The sequence below is a fragment of the Carassius auratus genome, chromosome 31 (assembly GCF_003368295.1).
Source record: "Carassius auratus strain Wakin chromosome 31, ASM336829v1, whole genome shotgun sequence".
Classification (NCBI taxonomy): Eukaryota; Metazoa; Chordata; class Actinopteri; order Cypriniformes; family Cyprinidae; genus Carassius; species Carassius auratus.
The window spans coordinates 16,931,321-16,946,785 of record NC_039273.1 but is presented as its reverse complement, the minus strand read 5'-3'; positions in this window follow the sequence as shown (position 1 = coordinate 16,946,785).

Here is a 15,465-nt window from a genome sequence, read left to right as displayed (position 1 = left end):
GCAAATGGACAAATCAGATGAAACTTAATGCAGATACAAAGGACCTGATCATCTCTTGGTTGCTATAGTAATAGCAGAGACATAGAAATTTAGTTAAGCTATTGTTCTCTAATCAGCACAATGCAAACCACATATGGGTATTGGGAAATAGCAAATTACTTTTCTTTTGATCAAGGATAAAAATATAGCTGTTGCCATGTTTACTCCATTTTTGCTCTTAACAAGAGTTTCTGCATATTTATTCATCTGATGTTGCATTGGTTCATTTTGATTGTCCTATGTAACTAATGATAGCACAAGTAAATTATATACTGTTGTCCATTAATAAAGTGTTTCATCATGTTGCATTAAATAATCTTGAAAGTGAAAGAGTGGAATCTTGGATTATTTACGGCCTTCATAAAATATATTATCATCCGTTTGCACAAATATTGATCAAGTTATTAATTGGTATTTAACCTCACACAGATTATTAGTTGATTGAATAAAATTATTATTAACCATAAACCAGTGAGTAGATATTGAAAATGTATGTGTATTTCATATCTTTCTCTCCCTCAGTGAGAAGTTGGAATAATCAAGCTTTTTAAATGCTGAGCTTTTATTCTCTCCATTTAGGGCACTGTGACTGCCCAAGTTTGGCTGTCTGCAAGTTATGGAGGACCTCTCATGTACTTGACCAACATGTCAACATATATATATTTCTGCATGTCAGAGAATTACATTAAATAGTTTCAGTGAAATTCTACTCTCCTCTCTGAAAAACTGTACTCATTGTCTGTGTGTGTAAAAATAAGCACCTGATAAGATTCAGGGCCGAGCCAGACAACCTTGTAGCGTATAAGCGTTTTCTGCATATGTGTGTTGGTATCTGTCTGTGCAGAGCTTGTCTCCAGGAAGATGTGGAGACTGAGGCACCTGAGGAGTAAGCATTCATATGGAGATCTGTCATCACCCGGATAACTGGTTACGTCTGACCTCTGTTTTCTTGTCACCTAAATAATCACCAGGATATATGTTTTAAACTAGACATCCATGTGTGGAGATTTTCCAAGTTTATATATGTTTCAGCCAACCAGAATCCTTCCTACATATTCTTTGACATAATAAGTGACCTCTGTTCAGAGTATAATCGGCGGTGTCTTGAGCATGTATGCAGAGCAGCCTACAAACTCCTTGAGAGTATTGCAGCTGACTTCTGCTGATGAAACTGCAAACTCTTCAGTCATTTTTTACATTTATTTTTTTTCTATTAATTGCATCTCTGACTCTTGGTCTTCTTTCATCATACCTGATCTATTTTTTTTTGAATATATATATATATATATATATATATATATATATATATAAAATGACACACACTGCCATTCAAAAGTGTGGGATCAGTAAGATTTTTAATGTATTTTTAAATTAGTCTATTATGCTCACCAAGGCTACATCTTTTTGCTCAAATGCAGAAATAATATTGTGAAATATTAGAATTTAAAACATCTATTTTCTATTTTAATATACTTTAAAATATTATTTATTCATGTGATGCAAAGCTGAATTTTCATTAGCCATTTCTTGATGGACTGACAGATTGACTGGAACCTGTGATAGATTCTTTGATGAATGAAAAGTTAAAAACAGCATTTATTTAAAAAAAATGACAACAAATATTTATATTCTAACAAATATTCATTTATTTTCTTCTTTTTGTTTTTTAAATAAAGACCGAAGACCAACACACCTGATTCAAATCATCAGCTCATTAGTAAAGACTCCAAGATCCTGAATTGGGTGTGTCAGACAAAGGAGAGATGCAAAATGTAGTGTTGGGGAGCCTCCTGGAACGGTTGGGAACCACTGATATAGGCTATAAAGGCACAATCTGAATTAAATAATTTACACAGAGCTGTAATTTTTAAACTACACTTTATACTGTTGTTTATACTATATGTTCCTGTAGCTCAGTTGGTAGAGCATGGTTTGGGGTTCGATTCCCCGGGAACACATGATAGGTAAAAATTGATAGCCTGAATGCACTGTAAATCGCTTTGGAAAAAAGCGTCTGCTGAATGCATACATTTATTTATTTATTTAAATTTATACTGAATCAAATAACGAATATCATCTTGGTTACGTATGTAACCATGGTTCCCTGAATAGGGAACGAGATGCTGCGGTGACGTCACCACGTATGGGAACACCTTCGGTGTGACGAATGTCTGAAGCCCTATACCATCCCGCCAATCCTATTGGCCAAATGGCGCATGGCACCACCCTACGCATGCGCACGCATGATATACCTGGGTGCAGCGCGCCATTTCGCTCAGATTTCATGATTAAAGATGAAGAACATATCAAGGTACGGAACGGCCAGAACCGCAGCATCTCGTTCCCTATTCAGGGAACCATGGTTACATACGTAACCGAGATGTTCCCTTTCATAGGTCACTTCGATGCTGCGGTGACGTCACCACGTATGGGAACGATATACCAAAACGCCTGACGTACCTGATAACTGAGATCCGAGGAAGCATCTGCTCAAGCTGAGAGAACCCGGGAGCCAGGAGCCATCCTCACATCTAGACTGTAGGACTTGATAAAAGTGCTCGGTGAGGACCATCCTGCCGCAGCACAGATATCATCCATAGAAGATCCACTGAGAAAAGCTTGAGAAGAAGCCACAGCTCGAGTGGAATGAGCTTTAACTCCTAAGGGCGAAGCGAGTCCGCGCGCCTCATATGCCAAAGAAATTGCCTCCACCAGCCAATGGGACATGCGCTGCTTTGTAACCGCATGGCAGAGATGCTCACAAGTCTCTGAGCTAGAGTCCAAGTCAAGTCTCAAGTCTCTGAGCTAGAGTCCAAGTCAAGTCTCAAGTCTCTTTATTATATTAAGTCTCTGGTTATAATAAATGTTGCATCACGTACAGCGACCCATCCAAGCTGCTTAGAACACTGCATACACTGTTAGAAATGTCTGTAAATTTAACAGTATTTAACTGTAAAATGAACTGTATTTTACTGTAGGACAGTTATACAGCATATTACTGTATTTTATAGTTACATTTTGGGGAATACCCTCTTGGTGACACTAAATTACAGTATTTTTAATTTACTGTAAATCTAAATACAGTAAAGAAAAAATGAGCGCGAAACCTGACCAATCACAGATCAAGTTTTATTTCCCACTTGGAGAAAGAAGAAAACAAGACACACAGATGCGAAAAGAACCAGTCAGATGCAAAGGTGGGTACAAATATTACTTCTTTTACTTTAAATATATTATATCTTTGGTTTAACTAAAAAAAAATATATATAAATAAAAAAACGCTGCCACTGAACGGCGCGCAGTCACCTCACATTTATGCTGTGAAGAGAGCTAGAGAGAGTTGTGGTGACACTGTGCAAACATTCATATTTCTTTCCTTTCTTTCCCTTTTCTGAACGTTTCACCGCCAAAATATGGACATTAACGGGTCTCTGCCTTGGGTTTGACCACTCCAGGAGCTGGTGAGTGTTCATGTGAACTGTTAGCCGAACAACAAAGCTTTCGTGGATTTAGCTTAAAGTCAGTCGGATTTTTTCCCGCTATTATCGCTTGCTGTTAACTGATTACCCCATATAAATGCACGTCATGCTTGTAGTGCTAGAGTAAAACCAGCAATGTTCGTGTCGTGTGCAAACACTGGCGTCTCTGTGGAGACATTATACGCCTTTATTAATCATGCCAAAGGGCATAAAAACACGGCGAATTTAAGGTTTTCGTGTGCAGTTCCTGAATGCTCATACACTTTCCAAAGCCTCTCCGCCCCTCAGTCTCACATTTAACGTTACCGCAAACACATAAAGTTAAGGAAACTAAACAACCAAGAGAAAAATATGTCTACTTCAAATGTAACATTTGTTCTGTACATCAGCATCGGGAGAATAACATAATCTCGTTCGCGAAAATGCGCCGCAAATGGCACAGAACATAATGGAAATGTTTTCAGGGGACCCCAGTAAGTGACGAACCCGACTGTGTATGCGCGATCAACGGCTGTCCGAATTCACTCACTCGTTTTCATTCACAGCTTCAAGTGAACCGTATTAGTGGACTAATGTAGAAATGAGTGAATGAGTGTTAAGGGGGCGATTTCGGATTTAGCCAACGTAATTTCCTCATTATTTTAACCTGGGATGTTCTCGTGACAAAGCAGCATGGTGTCTATCAGTTTAATAGCTGTACTTAGGACATAAATGTCTTATTATTGCTGTTAACATAACTGTTGCAAATAAATACATTTTATACAAAAAAGTTTTCGTAATATGCTTTATTTATCTGTGTGTCTCAACTTTAAAATTAGCTGTTTCATCTTTGGACCCTACATTACCTTACATTTCTTACCTATGAAACTTATTTAAACATAACATTACAATTTTTTTACAATGTTACTAATGTATAGATTAATATCTTACCCTCATGTTCTTTTTACATTTTTTATATTGTATATAAAGTTGTATGTCATAAATATGTAATCTCTGTATTTTTTGCAAGAAAACAAAAGTAGACGTTGAGTACTAAACATGCTCCATCCGGGTTCGTCACATATTGGGTCCCCTGGAAATATTTCCGTTGTGTTCTGTGCCATTTGCAGTGCATTTCTGTATTTGGTTGTGTTGTGAGTATTTGGTTGTTTTGTTAGACATTTTTCACATCAAATGATCTAACTTTTTTTTCTGTTATGTAAAGGTTAAATGTTAACACTGACAGCAGCAAGTGCTCCTCAAAGTTCCACGTCATCAAAAGAAGTGGGAAGATGGTGCAAAGGAAGAACTCTGGTCTGAACCCTCATGTATCCTCCTTCATTAAAGGGATAGTTCACCCAAAAAATTAATTCACACATTAATAACTCACCCTCATGTCGTTCCAAACCCGTGAGACCTCCATTTATCTCCTCTGTCCCTCCATTGAAGCTGTGTGTTCGGTCTGCTGTCCATGTCCAGAAAGGTAAGAAAAACATCATCAAAGTAGTCCATGTGACATCAGAGGGTCAGTTAGAATTTTTTGAAGCATCGAAAATACGTTTTGGTCCAAAAATAGCAAAAACTACGACTTTATTCAGCATTGTCTTCTCTTCCGTGTCTGTTGTGAGAGAGAGTTCAAAACAAAGCAGTTTGTGATTTTCGGTTCGCGAACCAATCACTCCATGTAATTGGATCCTTTTGAACCAGTTCACCAAATCGAACTGAATCATTTTAAACGGTTCGCATCTCCCATACGCATTAATCCACAAATTACTTAAATTGTTAACTTTTTTTAATGTGGCTGACACTCCCTCCGAGTTCAAACAAACCAATATCCCGGAGTAATTCATCTACTCAAAAAGTACACTGACTGAACTGCTGTGAGGAGAGAACTGAAGATGAACACCGAGCTGAGCCAGATAATGAACAAAATACTGACTCGTTCTCGAGTCAGCCACATTAAAAAAGTTAACAGCTTAAGTAATTTGTGAATTAATGCGTATTGGAGACGCGAACAGTATAAAACGATTCAGTTTGATTTGGTGAACTGGTTCAAAAAGATCCGGTTACATCGAATGATTCATGAACTGGATATCACAAACTGCTTTGTTTTGAACTGTCTCACAACAGACCCGGAAGAGAAGACAATGCTGAATAAAGTCGTAGTTTTTGCTATTTTTGGACCAAAATGTATTTTTGACGCTTCAAAAAATTCTAACCAACCCTCTGATGTCACATGGACTACTTTGATGATGTTTTTCTTACCTTTCTGGACATGGACAGTATACCATACACACAGTTTCAATGGAGGGACTGAGAGCTCTCGGACTAAATCTAAAATATCTTAAACTGTGTTCTGAAGATAAACGAAAGTCTCACGGGTTTGGAACGACATGAGGGTAAGTTATTAATGACCTAATTCTGATTTTTGGGTGAACCAACCCTTTAAGGAGTTTCTGGATTTCAGCTGGCAAAACTATTAAGCTACTAAGAGCAAATACATTCTACACAGGAGTTTTCTGAATTTGTAAATTTTTAAGATTGTTCTTATGACTGAATCTGTTCATGTCTGTTGTTTTAAAATGCTCTTAATATGAAACTTTTATGTATAAATGAAATGTATTCAAGTTTTTGGAAAACTGAAAGTACAATCTGCAAGAATATTAAAATGTTATTTCAAGTATTACAATTTAACTATTAAACCAATAAAAGAAGTTAAACAGTCTTTTGTTTCTTTTTATAGTTTTTACTACTGAGACATGAGACCTGTTGAAATACAATAATTTGTAAAGTTTTACAATACATAATAAAAGTGAACCAATTACAGTAAATTTCACAGTGTAAAGTAATATTTTATTGTATTAAAATATATAAAAGGAGAAAAAAACATAATTGTGTTTTACAGTAAAAAATATATTACTGCAAATACATTTACAGCAAGTTAAATGGTACTGTAAATATGAATACAGTATTTTTACTGTAAGTTTAATTTACAGTAAGTTACTGGCAAACTGCTGCCAGTAAGTTACTGTAATTTCTACAGGAAATTTTTTACAGTGTAGCTATATATAAGGAATTCAAAGCATGTAATATGTTATTATGACAACTCTATCTATTAGCATACAATATCAACTTTGATTTTGGTATATAATCAGTGTAAACAGGCTATTGCAACATGACAAAAACACCAAGAATGCTTTACTTTTAAGTTAATATCTGTATTTTGCCTTTATGGATTCAGTAATGGCCTTCTGTCTGTCCTGGCTGTATAGCTGCACACCTCTTGTCTGGCTTAAGAATGAACAAAGCTACGCTGACTTATGTTATTCATACAATACCTACTCACAAATAAACATCAAAAACAAAGCCGGCTGCAATGAATTTCTGTGCAAAACAGCTTTTACTACAAACACTTCCACACAAGAACATTGTTATCACACAATAACATTTTGATAGAGAACCAAAAATATTTAAAGTAGATAAAATTAGAATAAATAAAATGGAAATGTCTACATACTATTACTACTGTAAACTTTGCAAATAGGACATCAGCCCCTTCAAGTCAATGAACAATAACAAAGTGGGCTGCAATGAATATCTGTGCAAAACGTTACAGCTCCGCTCCTACCCAATGACAGAGGCACGCAGGTGGTTTTTTTCCACTGGAGTACTCACGTGAAGGATGCGTGCACAACTAATAACTAATATCATCACGCTATAAAGGGTTGGCCTGCGCTGGGTGCGCCCCTCCCCCTATAACTGTTCTGTCTCGCGGAGGAGCTCATTTGTGTGCATCTGTGTGAAACACGCGCTCTGAAACACGCATAGGAAAAAAGAGCGACAGAAAGAACGGCTCCCATCAATCATGTTTATGAGCCGTTCAAAAGAATTGGTTCGTTCGCGAACGTCACAACTCTAACAGGGAGCTCATCTGACGTTTACTAAAAATTAACATTGTTCACGAGTCCTGGAGCTCGAGTCCGAGTCGAGTCTGAAGTCTTTCGAGGACGAATCTCAAGTCGAGTCTGAAGTCACTGTTTGTGCGACTTAAGTCGCACTCGAGTCCGAGTCTCAAACTCGAGTCCCCATCTCTGCCGCATGGCCCTTACTTTTATGTCCAAAACAGACAAACAGCTGGTCAGATTCACGCCAAGGGGCTGTACGATCCACATAAGTCTTTAAAGCTCTCACAGGGCAAAGACTTAGATCTCCTGACCCAGCCTCAGCAGGTGAAAAAGCTTCCAGGACCACTTGCTGAAAGCGAAAGGGGTTAGATGCGACCTTAGGAACATAGTTAGGCCTGGGCCGCAGCAGCACCTTCACAGAGCCCGGTGCAAATTCCATGCATGAGGGTGAAACAGAAAGAGCCTGTAAATCCCCAACTCTCTTGAGGGAGGATAAAGCCATGAGAAGAAGTGTCTTCAGTGTCAGGAATTTATCTGATACAGTCTCCAAGGGCTCAAACGGATGCCCTGATAAACCTAGCAACACAATGGATAAATCCCATGAAGGAACTCGCACAGGGCGGAAAGGTCTCAGCCGTCGCGCACCCTGTATGAAACGAGAAACTAGTGGATGACGCCCCACAGAGGCACCGCCTATGTATTCGTGGTAAGCTGAAATGGCTGCCACGTAAACCTTTAAAGTGGCTGGTGTTACGCCATCCGAAAAACGATCCTGGAGGAACTCCAGCACTGAAGCCACTGGGCAGGAAACTGGATCCACATTACGATTGCCACACCAGGCTGTAAACAGTCTCCACTTGAAAGCATATAAGCGTCTCGTAGAAGCTGCTCTAGAATTCAATATAGTCTCAGTGATTTCAACAGAAAGACCGGGACATACTAATGCACTCCGCTCAGTGGCCACGCCCACAGTTTCCAAAGATCTGGCCTCGGGTGCCAAATCAGCCCCTGTGCTTGTGATAACAAATCCTGTCTGAGGGGAATCTCCCACGGAGAGCCCGCTAGCAAACTGATCAGATCCGCAAACCACGGCTGCGTGTGCCATCGCGGAGCCACCAGCAGCAGCTGTTCCACTCTGTCCCGCCGTATTCTGCATAATACCGCTGGGATCAAACGAATCGGAGGAAAAGCATACAGACTGGTCCTGGGCCAGCTGTGAGCTAATGCATCCACGCCCAGGGGCGATGGGGGGCATAGGGAGAACCATAGCGGGCGATGCGTAGTCATGTTCGACGCAAATAAATCCACTTTTGCTTTGCCGAATATCCGCCATAAAAGATTCACCGTCTGGGGGTGTAATCGCCATTCTCCATGTTCCAGAGCCTGTCTGGATAGCAAGTCCGCTCCGAAATTCAATCGTCCGGCGACATGAACGGCCCGGATCGACAGAAATTTGTCCCGAGACCAAAGAAGAACATGCCTCGCCAGCCTGCACAGGGGGCGAGAGTGTAATCCTCCTTGATGGTTCAGGTATGACACAACCGCTGTGTTGTCCGATCTGAGCAACACATGACGGCCGATCAGCAGATCCGTGAAATACTGGAGAGCCAGAAAAACTGCCAGTAATTCCAGTCTGTTTATGTGCCAGCCGCCCTGAGCCGCTGTCCACACTCCGTGGGCTGGGCGCCCTCGACACACAGCTCCCCAACCAGTCAAAGACGCGTCCGTCTTGACTGTCTCTCGGAAAGCATAAATTCCCAGCTGAACTCCTGTCAGGAGAAAATCGGTTGACATCCATAATTTTAGCGACATCACACACCGCCGTGTCACCGAAATCGTTCGATGCGGAGGACAACGGGGTGAAATATTCCGCCTTTTCGTCCACCACTGAAAGGGGCGCATGTGAAGCAATCCCAGACGAATCACGGGGGATGCTGCTGCCATTAGACCTAAGAGCCTGAGGCACAATCTCACGGTCACCATGCGACCCGCTTTGAAGTGCCGCACGCATGACGCAATCGACTGAGCGTGCGGGAGAGAAAGCTTCGCTGTCATCGCGTGAGAGTCCAGATCTATTCCCAGAAAAGTTATCCGTTGAGAGGGAGTTAAAACACTTTTCTTGAAATTTGTGCGTAAGCCCAGGTTGTTTAAATGATTCAGCACAAGATCCCGGTGAGAGTGTGCCTGAGTCTGCGATTGCGCTAGCACCAGCCAATCGTCCAAATAATTCAACACACGAACGCCCTGGAGCCGCAACGGGGCCAGAGCTGCGTCCATGCATTTGGAGAAAGTATGGGGCGCTAAAGCCAAGCCAAAGGGAAGAACGCGGTACTGATACGCTTTGCCCTCTAAAGCGAATCTGAGGAACTTCCTGTGTCTCTTGACGATCTGAATATGGAAATACGCATCCTTCAGATCGATCGTAATAAACCAATCGTTTGGTTGGATCTGAGACAGAATAGACTTTACCGTCAACATCTTGAATTTGCTCGGCCTGAGTGCAAGATTCAGACGGCATAAATCCAGAATGGGCCGTAATCCGCCGTCTTTTTTTCGGTACCACGAAATAACGGCTGTAAAAACCTGCCTCCATCTGAGAGGGATGTACCTCTTCCAGAGCCCCTTTGCTCAGCAGAGTTGACATTTCCTGTCGCAGCACAGTCATTTCCGTAGACTTCACCGTAGTGGAAAGAATTCCGCGGAAAGGAGGCGGGCCTTTTCGAAACTGGATGGTCTATCCGTGACAAATCGTGCGTAACAGAGGTGGCGCTCAACCGAAATCAAACCGGCCATAGTACGGCCCACTGCACGAGCGGTATGCTTGGTAGCACGTAGCGCCAAATCCGTTGCTCTACGCAGTTCTTTCACTGCCTCCGGCGTGATGCCCTCACCTTCATCAAGTTCCTTCAATAACTCCGCTTGGTAGGCCTGAAGGACCGCCATAGAGTGGAGTGAAGCAGCCGCTTGACCAGCCGCCATGTAGGATTTACCTACCAAACTAGACGTGACTCGACACGCCTTCGAAGGAAGAAGGGGGCGAGACTTCCATGCCGCGGCCGAACTAGGCGCAAGGTGTTCGGCGAGAGTCTCTTCCACCGGGGGCATCATTGTGTAGCCATGGTTCGCCATATCAGAAACGGTGGCGAAATCCGCGGCCGCAGCATTAGTGATCCGCGCCGAAAACGGCTGTTTCCAGGACCTCGAAACCTCCTGGTGGAGGTCCGGGAAAAAAGGTAAAGGCCTCCGGGGCTGTGTAGGTGTCCGACTAGTTAAAAAACGGTCGTCCAGCTTAGAAGAAGGTTGGGCCTCGGCCTTGTCAACCTCCCAGTCTAGCCCCAATTTACCCACCGCACGAGAAACCACGTCCAACAGCTCACTGTAGGAGGGGGAAACACGCCTCTCCTGTCCGCTAGGAGGAGGAGGGCTAGTGTCGGTCGCGAAGTCCTCAGACCCCGAGGCCGCGGTGGATAAAACGTCGTCGTCATAGCGTCCACAACCGAAGGATGTGGCGGCGCATGCCTCCGGTGTGGGAAGTAAATCCTCATTAGAGAAGACGACAGGCTCAGTATAACTTTTATTCTGCAGCAGGGTAGGGGAGAGCAAGCGATGTGGAGAATATTCCAGCGCTGCGCTGTCCACGAAATCCATGTCGCACGTGTCACCCCAGGCCCTCGCCTCGTGCGGTGCCTCGGCAGTCGCAGAGGTGACCTGACGGGGGTTAGACTCGAGGGCGACATCGGAGAATACTTCCACCCTAGAGCGCATTACTCTGAGCCGCAGGCCATCACAATGGGGACAGGAAGAAAGGCCGCTAAGCGCCGCCTGTGCGTGATGTAAACCAAGACACACTACGCACCTGTCATGAGTGTCCCCCGCCGTGATGTACCTGGTACATGGCTCCTTGCATTTGCGAAAACTCATCGCGTCCGCGAAGAGGAGTTAACACTGCTCGAAGAGATCGCTGGAGAACGCGAGATGATAGGGCACAGATGATTCGCTATTCCTGAAGGAATGAAATCTGAGCGAAATGGCGCGCTGCACCCAGGTATATCATGCGTGCGCATGCGTAGGGTGGTGCCATGCGCCATTTGGCCAATAGGATTGGCGGGATGGTATAGGGCTTCAGACATTCGTCACACCGAAGGTGTTCCCATATGTGGTGACGTCACCGCAGCATCGAAGTGACCTATGAAAGGGAAATGAAAATAAATAAATAAGTAGATCAATACTAAGTTATGTCTATAAGTGTGCTTTCACATCTCTAGTTCGGTTCATTTGGTCCGAACCAAGGGCAAACTATTATACATTGTAGCAACTTTCAGTTTTTTTAGTTTCTTTTCACACCACATTGATTGCTTTGGTCCGAACCAGTTGAAACTAACCAAAATGCAGTCACATGACAACATCCACATCACTCATTGGCCATGACATATTTCCTAAACTGCTTTTCGATTGGTCAGAATTTACGTGCAGGAAAATTCCAACATAAGAGGAAAGCCAGCAAACAACACAGAGACACAACTATGGAGAGACGACTGCATGGGCTGGTTTTGTCCCTGGCCATAATCTGTTACACTTTTTGTATACAGTGACATCACAATATACAAACAATACATTCTATAATGAAGCATGGATGCGGCTTGAAAACAACGTTCTAATGCACTGCAAATGGCCCGCTCGTAACTTCAAGCGGAGGCGTGCATTAATTCTTCTTAACTCTGACATGTTCATGGTCATCAGAACAAATTTCTATGAGGCTCCGGACCTCCTCACTACTCCAAGTTTGTCCACGAGCTGCCATGCTAAAGTGCAAACTGTGAACAAACACTTCCTCATCCCATAATGCACAGCGCAGCTGACTACGGCAGCTGGTTTAGTCCAAAAATGATCAGTACTTTTTGCAGTTGGGTCTGTTGGAGGTCGGATCATGTTCTCACCACAAACGGACCGCTCCAGAGTTCATTTGAAAGCGTACCGAGACCACCTCTTCAAGGGTGCTTTCACACCTGCCTCATTTAGTTTGGTTGAATTGTACCAGAGTTCGTTTCCCAATTGGTGCAGTTCGTTTGGGCAGGTGTGAAAGCAGCAATCGCACTCGGGTGTGCACCAAAGGTGGACCAAACAAGCGTACCAAGACCTGCTTGAAGAGGAAAAAAACCACAACAACAACAAAAAAATTTTTAACAGTGCCTGCCGGGGTGGACTGGCCTTATACCCTTACACACTGAAATACAAAAAAAGAGCTGTTAAATTCTGGCATCTTACACTGACTCCCACAGTGTCTCATCTCGAAATTCACTCATGCTTAAAATAATGAATGAAACTTAAGCTGAGTCTGATTCCAACCAAAACCCCAACATGCATAAAGAAATTGACAAAAATCTAAAATAAAATTCATTTAAATTATGATGAAAATGTAAAAAATTATTTTGACATCCAAACCAAACACGAGTGTTATTCGGCCATTAGTCTAGAGTCCTTCAGACTGAAGTTAGAAACACAAAATTGGCAAATTACTTATCAACTGAACTTTCAAAATATTAATTCCACTCAGTGACCACGACTTGGAGAAATAGAGAAAGGAAGACTAAAATATCCTGGTTTCCTAAAGAACTGTAACAATGCAGACACTGTGACTTGAACCAAACAGAAGATGAGAAACACCTTTTCCTGTCTGTGCCAAGAACACTACTACAAGGAACATATTTTTTTCCACAACTTGCAGAATTTTTTATTCTTACTCTAAATAACTAAATAATAAGAAATTATGTTATACTCAGAGAGGATTACATGGCATCAAAGTAGCTGCAAAAAATTTATACACCAGACACACCATATGAAATGGTTAATCCACTGCCTTAATTTGCTTTATTTTACAATTGCTTCATTATATATAATTGTAATTATTATAATTAATATTAAAATAATGTCTGCTGTTGTTATTTTTATTTTATTGTATTTATTTATTTCATCATCAATTATTTATTGTCTCCTTTATTACTTTGGTGGTGTAATTTAATCATATTCTCGATTTTATCAGAATTTTATACATACTTAAAATGCTTTGGCAATACAATGTCATTCCAATAAAGCAACTTGAACCTGAACCTGGGAGAGAGAGAGAGAGAGAGAGAGAGAGAGAGAGAGAGCAGGATACGCCTGCACTGTAGAAGTAGAATGTAAGTTATGAATATAACTATGGATCTGTGAGACCGAAGGATGACTGTCACTATAGTCTAATAGGATGATAACCTTCATTCCGCCTTCTCTTGAGACCTTATCTAAACAAAGTCATACCCATGACCCCGGAGTCGGAACGTCACGCTGTATAAAAGGCGAGTTAAACTTCCTGCTTGTTCTCTTATCTTGAACGCCCTAGTATTCCAAGTGACAAGGATAGTGATGCTCATCCTATGGTCTCACAGATCCATAGTTATATTCATAACTTACGATCTGTTTCGACCTCACTCTGACCGTCACTACGGTCTAATAGGATGACTCATGTCATCCTCGCTGGGCAACTGACATCAAAACTGCACTGCTAACATGCGTTGCGGCAGTTACGTCCACTCTGTAAAATTTTGCAAATGTACATGGTGTAGACCATGATGCTGCAGCACAAATCTCTCCCACTGAAAATCCTTTTAGTGCGGCCCATGAAGTAGCTACACTTCTGGTTGAGTGGGCCCATATTCCCATAGAAACTGGTAACCCTCTTTCTGTATAAACCTGGGAAATAACCTCAACCAACCAATGTGACAAACATGGCTTAGAAAGCGGCAACCCCAATCTGGCATTTCCATAGCAAACAAAAAGCTGCAAATGAGAATTCCTCAAGGTCTGAGTAAAATTTACATAGGTGCGTAATGCCTTTTCTTGACAAAGGGTAAGCAAACTCTGCTGATCTGCCTGTGAAGGGGGTTGAAATTGAACTACCTCCAGAACTCAATATCTGAACTGAGGATTAAGCACTTTTGGTAAAAAGGCAGGGTTGGGCCAGAGCATCACCCCTGTGCCATCTGGCCTCCAACGTAAACAATCCTCACTAATAGATAGCCCACACAATTATCCTACCCTTTTATTCTCCTACCCTTTTAGCAGAGGATATAGCCAAGATAAAAACTTTCTTGAGAGACAAAGCTTTTAAATCTGCATCTGCCATAGGCTCGTATGGGGGCTTAGTGAGAGAGTCTAGTACAAAAGGCAAAATCCCAAAGTGCGATTAGGACACAAAGGGACAAGCTCCCTTCAGGAACTGACATACCAAAGGATGTTGGCCTAATGGCTGGCCATCCACTCCCCTATGAGATGCTGAAATGGCTGAAGCATAAACCCTTATTGTACTGGCTGCTTTTCCTTGGTCCAATTGACCTTGTTGGAATCTAAGGATACGTGGCACAGATCAGATTATTGGATCAACACTCATGCCTAAACACCAGTCTGAAAAAATTCTCCACTTTATGGAGCAATTAGCCAGAGTAGAAGGAGCTCTGGCGTTGTTCAGTGTCTCGCGTACCATTTCATCTAGCTGCTGAGGGACGGACTCTGCAGAGGCCATACCCACGATCGCAGTGCCATTGGGTTTGGATGCCTAATGTGCCCGTCTATTTGGAATAGGAGATCTCCTCGTGTTGGAAGTTGCCACGGAGGACCCTGCATCAGCTGAACTAGGTCCGGGAACCATGGTCTTCCTGGCCAGCGTGGAGCAACTACTAGAACTGTACAATGACCCTCCCTGATCCTCTGGAGGACCTGGGAAATCAGAGGAAATGGGGGGAAAGCATATAATAAGCCTGTCGGCCACTCTGGTGACAGAGCATCCAAGCCTAAACTACCTTCTTGTACCGTGAGGGAGTACCATCCCAGGCAATGGGTCGTTTCCCTGGAAGCAAAGAGATCTACCTGAGCTGTCCCATATTGGGTTCAAATTTGGCTATTACCTCCGTGTGCAACCGCCACTCTCCTGGGAGAGGCCCTGTTCTGGACAAAATGTTGGCTGTCCTGTTTGTCACCCCCGGGATGTGGATTGCTCTCAGTGAGGACAGCCATGGCCATGTCCATGT